Source organism: Canis lupus, chromosome 3, assembly GCF_048164855.1.
Source record: "Canis lupus baileyi chromosome 3, mCanLup2.hap1, whole genome shotgun sequence".
NCBI classification, from domain to species: domain Eukaryota; kingdom Metazoa; phylum Chordata; class Mammalia; order Carnivora; family Canidae; genus Canis; species Canis lupus.
In genome coordinates this window covers 61,709,953-61,725,946 of record NC_132840.1, presented here as the reverse complement: position 1 = coordinate 61,725,946, position 15,994 = coordinate 61,709,953, and the positions used below count along the sequence as shown (strand labels likewise).

General features: G+C 37.2%; 1 long non-coding RNA gene across 13 annotated transcripts in view; it reads left to right on the top strand.

The window, feature by feature from the left end:
- Positions 1 to 15,994, top strand: part of LOC140630868 (uncharacterized) — a 56,189-nt gene that overhangs the window by 15,352 nt on the left and 24,843 nt on the right. For 6 of the 13 annotated variants that reach the window (XR_012028550.1, XR_012028556.1, XR_012028555.1 and 3 more), the window contains exon 4: positions 15,053 to 15,197. The exons of 5 other annotated variants lie outside the window; for them this stretch is intronic. This is a non-coding gene — a long non-coding RNA (uncharacterized lncRNA). The remainder of the gene's footprint in view (positions 1 to 15,052; positions 15,198 to 15,994) is intronic. 2 more of the 13 variants (XR_012028548.1, XR_012028545.1) reach the window with 1 other exon arrangement.

The following is a 15,994-nucleotide window of genomic DNA, read 5'->3' as shown; positions in this document are numbered from 1 at the left end:
TAAAATACTCAGAGATATAAACACATGGCAGGCACAGATGAAACAAGGTCAGCCACTGCTATTATTTCTAATCAACCGAGTGACAGGCATATAAAAATTCTGCATGCTAGTCTTTATAATTCCTCTGTTTGAAAATTTTCATAATCAATGCTTAAAATGATAGCTATGGTTTTAGCTCTGTCATGGAAAGAGCTTGAAAGTCATCACTCTTGTCCTCTTAACAAGAAAAAAGCTGAATAAACTAAAAGTCGACAACTTTTTTTGGATTTATCAGAGAATTAAGGTTACAGGGGAAAATTGGAGCCACTAAATCTGGAGAGACAAACACACAGAATCGAGCCACAGATTGCTTATCTGGGACAGAAGCTACTAGAACCATAAACTAGTAGAACCCTGGAATGGTGATTCTGATGACTTGCTAGAAGCGGAGTGTGGACTACCTTCCAATGAGATGCTATGGGGGCCAAGTCTGAGGGGACAACCACATAGTCATGGGTTTTACCTCCAGGAAAGCCACCAGCTCCTCCAAAACCAAAATCCCCTGAGTCTCTGGCAGGAAGAGAAAAAAAAATGAAGCATTTTTATTATTCACCCTGAGGAAGAGTGATCATCCCGATCTAGCGCCCTTGACTCACCTAAGGTGAGAAAAAAAGGCTACCAAAAACTTGTGAGGGTGGCAGTCCTGAGGCCCCAGAACTAAAAAAACTGAGATGCAATTGTAAAATTGTAGAATACTTCTTGTCCTCCACACTTCACCAGCACATCACAAGGGCTTCAGTACAATGACGGTGGATTACAGCTCAAAGAGCTTCAAAACAAAGACTGTACTTAAGAAGGAGAAACAAACACAAACACAAAGACACGAGAAGGAGCTGAGTCTGAGACACTCACTCCAGCAACTATGACATGCAAGCCAGCTCCTAGCAGAATTGTCACAGGGCTTCCACGGAAGACCTGCTTAGTTCCTGTTCTCTGACACATTACACATGGCTTTCAATGGAAAACCACAAGGTCAGCTAAAAGGCCAAGAAAAAACCAAGTCTGAAGATTGTGATCTAGCACATGATTGGATTGTTTTGATTTAAAACCTTTATCGAGGGACTCCTGGGTGGCTCAGCAGCTGAGCATCTGTCTGTCTGCCTTTGGCCCAGAGCATGATTATTCTGGAGTCCCAGGATCAAGTCCTACATCAGGGTCCCTGCATGGAGCCTGCTTCTCTCTCTGCCTATGTCTCTGCTTCTCTCTCTGTGTGTCTCTCATAAATAAATAAATAAAATCTTAAAATAAATAAATAAATAACATCTTTATTGAATTAGTAATAAAGATATGACTATTAAATAGTTATAACATTCTGAGTGACAATGTATGATCATTTCTTTTAATTGGAAAACATTTCTAGGATATGTTAGGTGACATCTGCAGAAATAGGTGACAGCTGATTTTGTAGTTAAACAATCATAATTTTAAAAACCAGTTATTTTTATAAAATTGTAGTATTCATACCTAAACCCACATCAATTAAACAGATTCTTTCATTTTCTTGAAGAAAAAAAAAAATCTGAATTTCTAAATTCCTAAGGAAAATAATTTTTTTCCCCTGTAAATAAAAGTTTTCTCCAAATACAAAACAAAGAGAAACCAAAGGCCTTGGCTATATCTCTTTCAGTGACAAAAGTCTTGTTGACAAGTTGGAAAAATAATATCTGACAAGGTTAATATGAGCAATTTATTCCAAAGGTGAGTGTTATCTCAATAACTGTAGAAATGTTTCAAAGAAAAAAAATAGCAGAACAAGAGCCACTGGAACTGGAACTTCCATGAATGGCTTGGCAGCTGCAGGATATAGAAAGGGAAATGACATACTTAGAGGGAAAGACAGAGACAGTGAAAGAAGAGCTAAATTAGAGAGGTTTGAACTCAGAATAAGGAAGAAACAGGAGCCATGAAATGCAAAGTTCAGTGCACTAAATTCACTCCAGTGACTTAATTATTATTATATATTGGCAAGGTGGTAAGGTTTCATGGTTGCTAAACAATATTCAGAATATTCAGAAAAAAACCCTGCTCTTTCTGTCTGGAACACCTGCAGGGGAAAGGGACAGAAGTAGGCAGGGATACAGAGGAAGTAGGACTGGCCATGGGTAGATAATTAATCAAGTTCTGTGATGGATACGTGATATTTCCTAGCACCCTGCCTCTTCCATATGCACCTGCTCAAAGTTTTCCTTAATATTTCATATTTGCCTATGACATTAAAATTATAAGTGTAATTTTAGTGGCCGACCTGTCATGAGAAAATAAAGCCCTTTCACTCAGGTATTCACTGTTTATTTACTCAACAACAACTGTATGCTAGATCTAAAATCCTGGATTTCGAACTCTTTTCCAAGCTCCAACTAAGAACTTAAAAGGGAAATAGACACTGAAAAAGTTTATTATCAGATTCTAAAGAATATCAGAACAATGATAATCATGATGAATTTGCAGCAATTATACAATATTCCCCTAACATAACAGAGAACAAATGAATAAACCCAAAGTAATCAGTAAACTGGCAGCATCATCAACAATTTGTTTTCAAAATTTCTGTCAACCAGAGCCACCTGCATGGAGCCTATGCTGCTCCATAGGAGGAAGAATGTCACACGTTGGAATCAGAATCTCATAAGGTCAGACTATTTGTGTTTATTGTGGAATAAAACTACTCAACTTTTTGCAACTTGGTTAATATTTTTTTTTTAATTAAAGATGCTCTGTGTTGAAAAGTAAATAAACTTTGTTGCTGGCGAAGGAAAGAAAGTAGGTAAGAAATCTGACATTGGTTTGTGCCTTGCATCCCCAGCCCATTAGGAAATTATCATCATCATCAAGGTTAGCGACGAGCATTTTGTGGGGTCTGCTGAGGGTGAACCTGTGTTCTCAATATCCTGGGTGAGATGCAATTCACACAGAAAACATGGCTACCAACAACACAAGCAGGTTATTGATGATCTCACAGTTACACAGTTTCCTCTGTTAAACTTTGATGTAGAAATCTGAATACTGGAATCAGGGTCCCTGTAGTCCACTGCCAAAGGGAGACCCATTCTTCACACTAACGCCTTACCTGAAGCACCAACTAGGAACCCATTGGCAATAACTTATTTCTGTTATGCAAGATATATTTTTTTTTTTACTTTTGCATGTTGCCATTTTCTCAAAACTACCTTTAAATCCACCTGGTTTCCAAGAGCTACTGAACTATTGATTCCATCCTAATACTCCTTCCCTATACCCCTGCACTGAGGTGGGCCCGTATGGTGTCTCCTGTAGACTGCTGCAGCAATAAATAATTTTTCTCCATTATTCCAGACGTGACCTCGCCCTGTCCATTCTACACTCTGTGTGAGAACGACCCATCTAAGCAATTACATGATCGTGACATTCCCTCCTCCTCACTGCCTCCAGGAGAATATCTGCATCTCTTAGCTGGGTTTGCTAGATGTCTGATGGCATCACCCCCCAGCAATCCTTTCCTCCCTTTCCTTTCCCTAGCTCTGACGCCTCCACACCTGTTCCTGGCTGTGACTACAACCTGCTCTTTGAAACTGCCATCCTTTACACTACTGTACAGAATTTTCTTCCATTTGTGCATATTCAACATTTCAAACATGTTACCTTCTATGAGTTCTTAGAACCTGTTCTGTCTGGGCCCTGGTTTTGCAGCTTACCATCACCTCCCCTCCCTGAATGATTCCAAGGAAGCACATTTTCCCTTGTGTTGTTAGCATCCAAGCTCACCATTATCTTCACTTCTACTCGCTGCACTTTGATTGTTGGTGGTCTTTCTACATGATTATGCTCCTTGTGCCTTAATATTCTATAAAGCTTTGTGTTTAGTACTGACTGGAATATAGTAAGAAACTCACTAAATGTTTGTAAAATGAGTTAACAGTTTATAATAATGACAACTGTTTTCAAGACAGCTCTTCCTTTTCATTCTCTCCCTTCTCTCTGACTTCATAACAATCTCGAGAAAATAACTCATCATTTTACTTCCATTTCGGAAATTTTCCAATACTCCTTGTTGTCAAATGAGTGACCTACAGATGTCTCTTCCAGGAGTTCATTTCCTACCTTATTTGAAAAGCTCCTTTTTTAGATATTGTGTACCTCAATCAGGGAGAAACCACCACTCCCTCTTTTCCACACATCCCTGCCCATCTGTCTTCACATCTTTGAGCATGCATCCCTTATGTAGTTAGTATTGTTCCTTATTTAAAAGTATGGAATTTGGGGCAGCCCGGGTGGCTCAGCAGTTTAGCGCCGCCTTCAGCCCAGGGTGCAAACCTGGAGACCCGGAATCAAGTCCCACATCAGGCTCCCTGCATGGAACCTGCTTCTCCCTCTGCCTGTGTCTCTGCCTCTCTCTCTCTCTCTCTCTCTCTCTCTCTGTGTCTCTCATGAATAATTAACATCTTTAAAAATATATTTAAAAATATGGAATTTGCACTTAGGAAAGAACAAAGGCCATCCAGTAATATCTCATTTTATTTCACTGTGCATTCTACTTTTAGGGTGATTTCTTACTTCTCTATTGGATTAATTGAAAGGGAGGACTATATATGCTATTAATTTTTGTCTCGCATAATATCTCACACATTGTAGCAGATCACTATATTTGTTGTGTGAGAAAAATGAATTAATGAATGAATAATGGCTGACTGGTCAGTGTGCGTGCATGTGTGCATGTACACCATGGTGATGGCTATAACTTAATCACGGACACTCTTACATTTCCTGAGTCTTTTTTTTTAATACCTAATGTATTGAGGATTCCAGTTAAGTCTATCATATAAATAAAGTAATTGCAGAATAACTAACAGAGTTAAATCATGTTTAATAACTAAAAGCAATGAATTATTCCACATCTTTTAAAAACACAGACCTGAAAGGACAATGGGAACCGTGACTATCGCTAGAGTCATGCACGGGCGTCCTTACTCAGATGCACTCATGTCCAGCATCTGAGTCTCAGGCAAAACTGGATGGAAACAGGAAGGGAAGGGAGTAACAGATGAGAGACTGTTCTGAGTGACTTTCTGATGAGAAGAGGGGAAATGACTTGAATCAGTGTGGACCCAGATCCCAGAAGGCAGGAAAACCTTAACCCAATGGGACTTGTAATTAGACTATTCTTAGAGCATGTTAACACCTCATTAATTTGAGTGGGCTCTGACCTTAACATGTTAGGCATTTTAATAATTACCTTGGGAATATCAGAAAGTTCCCCTCTTTGTAACTTAAGGGTTTCTCTGAGTTTAGTGAAATATCAGATGTTACTCATCCATTTCAAGCTCAATGTTCCCAGAGAGTATCCACTGATATATTTAGGAATGTCAGAAAAGCCTCCACATGATCAGAGATAGGATGGACATGGGTCTGTGTCATTGCAAACCATTAGTACAAGGAATTACAAAGCTATCCCTTATTAGAGAATCATTACTGGGAGAAAAATTTAAATATAGGCATAATAAATAAATCCTATCACTAGGTCAATTAAGGACTGCTTAATGAAAAGTCTTAACCATGCAAACACTTGATTTATCAATTCCATTTCTAGGAACTGAAGGTCAATAAATAAAGCTGAGTATAAAGACTTGCTTAGAGAGATGGTTATTACAGAATTGCTCATTAGAAAAGAAAATTGCAAGAAGCCAAATATTCAATAATAACAGTGCATGGCATACTCTGCAGCCATGAAGATACTGAGTAGATTTATGTTTATTCACTTGGGTAGCTATTCACAAATGCAAAAGAAGAGATGCACCAGTGATATATATCCCAGAACGTAGATGATGCAGCCTAGAGGTTAAGAATGAGAATTGGCCTTGCTGGCAGCATTACTTGGGGCTACTTCATCTAGAAGAGCTGTTCAGTATTTCTGGGACTAAGCTTCTCCAAGTGCAAAATGGTTTGCCCAATAAAATGCCTTTCAGTGCCTACTATGTTATGGAAGATTTTTATTTCAATGTTAGATGAAGAAGCAACCACTCATACCCTCAACACCCAAACACACGCATCTCCTTTCCTTTGTCGCTAGTTTGCAGTATGGAGCTACTAAGTTATGAAGCCACGAGGCTGTCCTCGAACTCGCTGCATTTCCTTATGTTTTGCCATACATGTGGGAGCTAGAATGAAAGCAAAAAGTCATTTCAACTGTATTATCATTGTGGATTATGCAAATTAGTGTACTGGATTTAACAAGAAGAGATTCAGAAAATAAGGATGAAAATTCCCAATGCACCCAGTCATTTAGTAATAGCATTGAATTGTCTTTCCACCATGTGTCCAGTCCTCCCACTAACCAGGAACGCAGTCTGGTAAAGAACAGGGGCTCCTGCAAATAATCTGGGTCTTAGCCTAACTGCACAGTTGTTTCAGCTCTGTAACGTACTGTCCTTTTATTGAAGCATGAGGCTTAACCCGTTCTTTACCTTCTAAACCTGGCTTTTTGGAACCACTACGATTACTAGAGATGCGCTGTCATGCTAAGCCAGAGAAACTGCCTTCTTCGCTTTCCTTCATTTTTTTTCCTTCTGTGTTCCTTTCTTATGCAAACCAATTACCATAAACTTAGTGGTTTAAAATAATACAAATATATTCTTATAGTTGTGGAAATCAGAAGTCCAAAATGGGTCTCACTGCTTTAAAATCAAGGTGTCAGTAGGACAAGACTCCTTCTGGAGGCTGGAGAGGAAAATCTATTTCCTTAACAATTTCTGGAAGCCACTCAGATTCCCTGGCTCATGGCCTCTCCCCATCTTCAAAGCCAGCAGGGTGACATCTACAAACCTCTCTTTCTCCCAGTCTTTGTGTGTGTGCACACATACCTCTCTCGGATTCCTGCCTGACTGTTTCCCTGATGAGGGCCCTGTGATTACACTGACCCTCCTGGATAACCCAGGATAATGTCTCCATCACAAAGTCCTTAATCTCTAACGTAATATACTCAGAGGGTTCAGAGATTGGGATACTGACATCTTGGAGTGACCATAGTTCTGTCTACCATGCCTTCCTTCTAAACAATCCTTTACACCAAAATAATTTTGAAGCATTCACTTCTTAATATCCCACAGTGCTTCCCCATCAATTTTAGGACAAAATCCAAGACCTTGCCAAGCGATACCCAGCTCAGTAAATGTCCATGTCCATCCTTAACTTGCCTGGGTCCTGGGTCCTCCACTGGTATCTTTTTATTGCAGCTGTCCTGACATTGTCCTGTACCTTCCTTCCTATGCATGGGCTCTTCCCTTGGTACAGGTAGGAGACGAGAGAGGAATAAATGAAGTAATGATATAGTGAATCAAGGAAAGAGGAGAGTTTAGTGGTATATTTAGGAAGTAGAATTATCTTTGCTTAGTGGTCTCTTAATTATGGGGTACTCTGAGCTGACAGGTGTGAAAGAGGAAACTAGGAACACCAAATTCTGAATAATGAGCAGGTTTGGGGGTGTAGGAAGATCATGGATTCAGTTTGTCACATATAGGAAAAAATATACAGTAAATGTTAGGATTAGTGCATTACTAACTTCCATGGAGTTTCATGAAAAATTCAAGACTATCATTTATATCAATGACTTAAAGTCTATTTTAATTATTTATTTATTTGAATTACACATTTTAAAAAGCAACATAAACATCTGACAATACAAGGAGTTATCGTTCTCTTAAAATACTCCCCTGTAGGGTCCTATGGATGTTCCTCTTAAACTGTGATCCACAATCTTGCGAGACCAATGCAAATGATAAATAATGAAATAATTTTTGATTTGGATGGTAGTGCCAAGCATCTTGTCAGCTGTAAAAGACAGTTGGCCCATAATCTTTAGATGTTAGTCTATTCGTTGCTTTTGATTTAATTCCTCAGGCAGGCTATGAATAGCTAACTTGCTGATATTTGTCTTAGGTTTGCTTTCAAAGCTTTATTTGATGCCAATTCATAAATAATACTTGCTGCATTAGAGAATCTCATTATCCTTCATTAGGAAAAGCATACTAAGTAGAAGTTAGGATTCCATGTCAGGTTCTGCCTTTGGGATGAAAGCACCAATGAAGGCACTGGCATTGCAGTTTGCTGGTACAAAGAGGCAAGAGAATGCAGGTTCTAATCTTCTGGCCTTTGATATTCTGCATAACCTAGGTCTTGTATCAAAGACCCGACTTAGACTAATGTATGATTAATAGATAAGAAAAATTAGTAAACTTTTAAATGAGTAGATGTTTATTATATCCCAGCCATCCATGAAGAACTGTGGCTAATGACGTGCCTGATATAACTGGTTAATAAGTAGTCTTTAAGTACATGTGAATCACAGAATTAATTTTTCCCATATGTGAAATCAATTATAGGGGATCCCTGCATGGCTCAGCGGTTTGGCGCCTGCCTTCAGCCCAGGGTGTGATCCTGGAGACCCGGGATCGAGTCCCATGTCAGGCTCCCTGCATGAAGCTTGCTTCTCCCTCTGCCTGTGTTTCTGTCTCTCTCTCTCTCACTCTCTCTCTCTCTCTCTGTCTCTCATGAATGAATAAACAAAATCTTAAAAAAATAAATCAATTATAGTTATTAATCAGAAAATTTAAAATCCTTCTAATTGGTATTAAATATTTTTCACACAGCTATTTTAACCAAGATTTACAGCGTGTATGAAGATTTCTCTTCATACACATACACTGACACATACACACACAAAACTTAATTAGACAAAGATACAACCTTGCCTGTAGCTCTTCCCCTTATTTTGTGGTTTTAATGCTTGCAGCGTGTCTGAGGTTGACAAAGAAATAGAAAATGCAGTATTTTATCTCAAAAAGCTTATGGTACACCAGGGATGACACAGCAAATATACTGGGACAAACCAGAATACTCCTATTAGTCAAGTCACTGATTTAAGATACATTTATATCATTTTATGATGAGCTTACAAAATATCTAGGAACTGAGTGTTAGTATAAATTGGAACAATATTTTCTGCTAAAATATTTTAAACCAACTTCTTCAAAGAAAGAATGTTATTGAGAAATAAGAACATTTGGATTTTTGAGAAGCCAGCTTTGTAGAGATTGAGACACAAGTAGAAGCTAATGATTCAGAAAACACAGGACATGTAGTGTCGGCTGGACAGAACTCTGTACCATAGGCCCTTGTGGTGTTACCACCATTCTTGGCTGCTCTGTCAGCAGGCTGGATGCCCCAGATGTGCAGAAGAACCGAGGATGACAGGATAACAGAGGCCGCTGGTTAAACAGTGGGATAGATTTTTCAGCTATAAGCCAGAACAGCAAGGCATTGGAATTGTTGGGAAAGGTGGTAGACAGCTGACCACAAACGGTGACTTGTGCAAAGGAGCAGTAGAACTAAAAAAAAATTAAAAAAAATTAAAAAAAAAGGAGCAGTAGAACTATGGATCCAGGTGCATATAGATACATACATGCATCTGCCCAAATGAAAGGAAAGTTAAGTTCATAAAAGTTCCAGCAGGGGAAAATACAGATTGTATTGTTCCAGACCTCCTTTACCTCGAAGATGAAAAAATTTGAAACAATCTAACCAATTCATAGAAATGAATGCAAAAAGAGTTGGGCTGATTGGATTTCCTCAGGGAGCCATAATAAAGGGAAACCGACTCAGAATCAGTGTGCTGAAAAGATGACCGTCATGATAGACCTGTGTGGGTCATGGAATTGAATTGGATAGTCAGAAGAAGGTAAGCTAAATTTCATTATTCCCTGACTGTGAGGGGTGACTATTAAAATGACATTAGTTAGGGAAGAAGGAAAGAACACAAACATGTGGCCTTCACATCACCTTTTGTCTTTTCCTAAAGAAGTATTTTGTAATCACATGTCATTTTGATACAGGCACACAAGAGGATCACTGAAGAGTTAAAGAACAGGATATTCTGGGATTAATTTTGTTTCTTTAAGCTTTATTTTTTAATTTTTTATTTAAATTCAACTTAGTTAACACAGAGCATATTATTAGTTTCAGGGGTAGAATTTAGTGAAACATCAGTTGCATATAACACCTAGTGCTCATTACATTGATGGGCATTTATGTTGCTTTAAATGACTTTATTAGTCAAGGTTCTCCAGAGAAATAGAACCACCACTGAGATCTTTTAATAAGATAATGGTAGAAGAAAATCTAAATGACAGTAGTAGAAAAAATATAAATAATTGCTTCATATTTAGAACCTGATCTGTCAATTCTTTGCTCCATTTTTTTTCTCTTCCGTTGGCTTACAGAGGACAAATTTTTAGTTCCATTTTCTGAGGGAGGGCTAAAAAGGTATGAGCTTTTTAGCTAGTTGCAGTAAACCCTGAATCACTTACTAACCTCACTGCAATGAAGGAAATATTCTAGTAGCTTTCCCCTTGTAGCTAATTAAATATTTATATAAAAGAAAGCAATGTATCTCAATAAAGGAAATACATTCAATTTACAACAGTTGCAGGATGTATTGTCACCGATTTCAAGCAAAGAGAAATTGCAGAGAGCTATGCATTCATTTTGAAATACAAACACATTGCTTTTTTCCTGACTTCACCTTTTTCTTTATGCAGCTAGATACTAATATTATTGTGCTAATTTATTAGGTCTAGTTTTTTCCATGTCAAATTGAACAGCTTCAAAATTTCCAATTTGCAAATTTAGCGCCTAGAAACTACATTTTACTACTTTAAGGCACTTGTCTTGTGTATTTCTTTATAGTATTGCTATGTTTGCCATCCACTTGCATCATTCGTGGTCAAATATTATAATAATATGTAATAATATGTAATAACGAAATGCTTAGAGCAGCTGAAAACTGACTTGCTGCTGCTGAATCCTAATTTACTTTGAGGATTTCCAAGAAACCAAACTGTTCAACCATGCTCAACTCTGCATCTAAGATGTAATGTCAAATCAGAAAATGGCTTCATAAAAAAATTTCAACATCAGGAATTCATTCCAAAGAAAGCACTCTTGACGACCTCATCTCTAAGTATGGTTTTAAATATGCATCAAGACTGAAATCTGGTCCCAAAATAAGAATTCTTTGAGATCATGCTGCCTCTGAAAAAAATACATGGCCATCATTGGTCACTGTTTTTCTGGGCAAAAGGTGAGAAGTGGGATGAAAAATCCCTCAGTACAGTTTATTTTTGGCTTTGCAAAACAAGACTCTGCATTCACTTAAGGAAGTGAAAACATTTTAGTCTATTATTTTTAATATATTAAAAGACATTATTTTATTTTTAATATATTATTCCAAATGGATAGGAATAAAGTAGACATTGCAGCAGTAACTGGAGCCAGAGTGCACTGTGTTGCCTCTTGAAGCCTCTGCAGTTGTGCCTCACTTGCAGGGACCAGGGAATCAAAGTCTAGGGCTGGTTTTTCCTCAGGGGATCAATGGCTAAAAGAAAGGCCTCCACATCCTCCTGTGAATGGGAAAGATCCAGGTCTGCTTCCATGAATTTTTATTATATTTAGTATAAAATTGCAGCCTTGCCCATTGTATATTTCCAAATGGGAGGTCATCACTGAAAGGTTTTCCCCACTAATTGCTTTTGGTTTAGGAGTCCTCAGACTCCCATCTGTATATGCAGTGGCCCATGTGGCACAGTTACAAAAATGACTAAAATACTTCCCTCTGTTAATACATTTTATTTTTCCATTCCAGGACGAGAAATGGTAAAATAATTTAATATAAGCTTAGTATGTCATTTAATTTAGTTAACCCTGGAGAAAAACCATATTGGGTAACTTTGTTATCCGTGAATAAAATGGGTGACAAGCAGAGATCTATTATTCTTATAGAGTATACTCTCTGTTTCTAAGATTTTCCATATAAAAGATACAAGAAGAGGGGCACCTGACTGGCTTGGGGGATTGAGCATGGAACTCTCCATCTCAGGACTGAACACACGTTTGAGCCCACATTTAGTATAGAGATCACTTAAAAATAAAACCTTAAAAAAAAAAAGATACAAGTGGAAAAAGTATTATTTCTTCACTAAGGAGTGAAGGTAAATTACTTGTATCCTGTGCAGGTGGTTAGAAAACCACCAAGGATTCCATCTGATATCTTTATATTGTACCTTCTTGTCCAGTACAGGCTCTTTTCTTCCCAGGACTCAGCAAACGTCAGTGATAATGGCCAATGTGGTGGGTCAGAGTGACTTCAGAGCTGCTATAAAATCTAATTTTGCTCTTATTCTGAGCATGAAATTATGACTTCCAGAATTTTACCCCTAAAAAGACACTGTAGGTATTGGACCATGTGTCAAAAATGGTTCTAAATATTGTACAGTTTCAACTTTTTAAAAAAGTAAGTTTTATAATCTACTCAATATATAGGCACAACAGTAAATGCATATAACTTTATGAATAAGGCAATGTGTGTATTTTGAAGTTACATACTCAAAAAGTGTGCTGAAGGGGGAATGTATTCTGACAAATTAAGCAATTACTGCTTGACAGTGATTGTGGGTTAGGCCTTTTTCTGCCTGTTTTATTTAATTTGAATACTCTTGTTTTAGAAGACATCTGGCTCTTATGAAGCATCTCATGAAAGTTCATTCAATGAAGGAAAGTTATAATTCATGAAACCAATATTGTTGATGTTTTCTTTTGAATGGAAATTTAATGAGATTCTTTAAGGCAAAAGACTATTAAATAGATACAATTATAATATCCAGTTTAGGAAAATAATAAAGAAAGTTGGTGGTACAACTTTTCATATACAATCATATTCGATTTCACTGGCAAACAGTCTTAAAACTAAGAGATCAAGAGTCAGGATCTGGTTCCTCTTAGTAAGAAACCTTTACTTGTACATTTTACCAATGGACATTGAAGAAATAGGAAAGGAAAGTGGGGTGGTTAATGGCCAAATACATTTTAGAAACCATACTCAATTTCTCTCTCTCTCAAATAGTCTTAAAACAAAAGATTATGTTGACCTGTGTACCTCAAACTTATTTCTTGATGGAATCTTTCCTTCAAGGGACGTTTATTCATATCGGTAGAGCAAGCATTCTGAAAAATATAGTTTTAGGAAATGTAATGATATAGCATAATTACAACTCTTCTCTAAAATAACTTATAGATTTAATGTCAATCAGAGAGAGAGGAACACCATATCATGTCGCTCATATGTGGAATGTAAAAAACAAAATAAACGAGCAAAGGGAAGAAAGAAAAAGAAGAGAAAAGAAACAGACTCTGAACTACAGAGAATACACTGCTGGTCACCAGAGGGGAGGGGATGGGATGGGGGGAGCAGGTGATGGGGATGAAGGAGCACACCTGTCCTGATGAGCACCAGGTGATGTATGGAAGTGCTGAGTCACTATATTGCATACTTGAAACTAATATCACACTATGTTAACTCACCGGAGTTTAAATAACTCCAGTTATGGGACAGCCCGGGTGGCTCAGCGGTTTGGCGCCTGTCTTCAGGGTGTGATCCTGGAGACCCGGGATGGAGTCCCACGTCAGTCTCCCTGCATGGAGCCTGCTTCTCCCTCTGCCTGTGTCTCTGCCTCTCTCTCTCTGTGTATCTCTCATGAATAAATAAATAAAATCTTAAAAAACTCCAGTTATTTAAATAAAAATTCAAAAAAAAATTTTAATTTTTAATGATTTAATGTTACTCAAAATCTAAAGAAGTTTTAAAGTAAAGAAGAAAAGTTTTATTTCAAATTCAGCATAGATATAGATATACATGTATACAAGTACACCAGATGAAATTGAGAATTACTTTTTATAAGAGTAACAAACTACTTGTAGATTCTTTGATTTTAACAAATTATGTAAAAATGTGGAAATTTACTACATGTACTTTTGTCGCTAAGATGAGCAGAGTTTTTTTGACTTATTAACATGAAGATTTTGATTTTTAAAATATTTAAGCATTATTTCCTTTTCAACTTATGAGTTATAGCTCACCATTCAACTGATATTCTCTTGCACTTGACTTGCTAAAACTTTATTCGAGATTTTTGCATCTTATAAGTGAGATCTATTTCAAGTTTTATGCGCTTTATATGTACTATTTTTTGTATCAGGGTTATGGTACATGTTTTCAATTACTGGGAAATTACTATTACTGGGAAATTATCCTTTTTTTTTTTCTGTTCCTAATGGGTTAAATAGCCCCAGAAATATGTGTTTGAATTTACAATAAATTTAACTATAAAACCTTCTGGGAGCATCTTTTTTGTTAGTAGTTTTTTGATAAGTATCATAAAAAATTTCCAAGGCTTTTTGTCTATTAGCTTACTGACTTGATTTTGTGGTCATTTTGGCAATCTGTATTTCCTAGAAAATAATTTCAAACATATTTTATTATTTTAATTATAAAATACAAAGTGTCATTATATCTCTTTGTTCATGCCAAATTTTGTACAATCCCCTATATCTTTTCATCTTTACATTACCAACTGGTTTATGTATTTTATTCTTTAAAAGGAACCATCCCATGACTTTATTTAACAATACAAACCTTTACCCTGTTTCCTGCTTAAATTATTATACACTTTACTTTTTTAAGTCCATGTAACTGCTTTTTCTTACATTATCTTTCAAATTTTAGATTTGACTTTTGATTCAATTTATTTTAATACTATATCATTATGTAATCAAACTGTGATGGAGAACATTTTGATATGATTTTTCACAATTTGTATAGTTTCCTATGCAGTGGCATTAATATATAATCTCATTTAGATTTCATTTTATGGAAATATAAAACAGTGTTAAAAATGTTTCCTGGGCAGCCCGGGTGGCTCAGCGGTTTAGCGCTGCCTTTGGCCCAGCTTGTGTTCCTGGAGATCTGGGATCAGGATCGAGTCCGGCATCTGGCTCCCTGCATGGAACCTGCTTCTCCCTCTGCCCGTGTCTCTGCCTCTCCCTCTTGTGCTGTGTCTCTCATGAATAAATAAATAAAATCTTTAATAAAAAATGTTTCTTAATGGAGCAGACTTAAAAATGATCCCATTGCCAGTGACTCGTTCATATTAAGACTTTTCCAGGTTAGCAGACAAAACCCTGTTTGGTGGGCCTGCTTCTGTGGATTCATAGAAATCAAAGAACTATGGGCTGCAAAGAATTAGCAGATCATTTGAAAGGAAGACATCCCTTCCCTCAGACTGTGTTTTCATGCTCAGGTAGGTGCTCACCCTATGAGCTTTGCTGAGGGATCGTTTTGGCTACTGGAATAATCACCAAAGCCACCATATCTGTAAGGCAGAAAAAATGTTTCCTAACTAGAAGTATAGGTGGTTTTTATTTATTGTATTAATGCTTCTCATCTATTTCTATGTTGTCCACAGTGAACATAAATTATTTTCAGGAAAAAAATATTTTTAAGTCAAGTTGGTCTGTAAATTTATAAAGGAGACAAGCCCTCTGCTCCCAACACAAAGCAGTGAGATGACTATGGAAATGGGTCATATGAAAATAGGATATACAAAAAGAAAAAAATTAAAAGAATATCCAGTGATTCAATAAATAAATAAATAAATATCTGCATGGGGTAGAAGAGGGAGGAGAATCAGGTTGAAGCCCCTGACCCAAAGAAAGCAGGAGGGAGAGCCAGGGATTGGTTTCAGAAACAGCTCAAAGACTAACATCACCACTGTCAGCAAGGTGGGACTCCTCCAAGACGTAACCTGTCTATTTATCAGAGAAAATCAAAGCAAACATGGAGCATTATTTCACACACATCAATTTGGCAAAGAAAGAAAGAAAGAGACAGAGAAGGAAGGGAGCGAGGGAGGGAGGGAACAACAAAATAAATTAGGCAATTACAGCTACCCATGGAAAAATGGGAATTTCTTAAGCTGCTGGTGACAGTTTTGAGAGCTAGTATTTACAGTCCAGTCGAGGTGTGGGACACGTTGTTCCAAATGTTTTGTACATGTAACTTATTTCATCCCTACTGCAACCCAGTAAGATAGACATT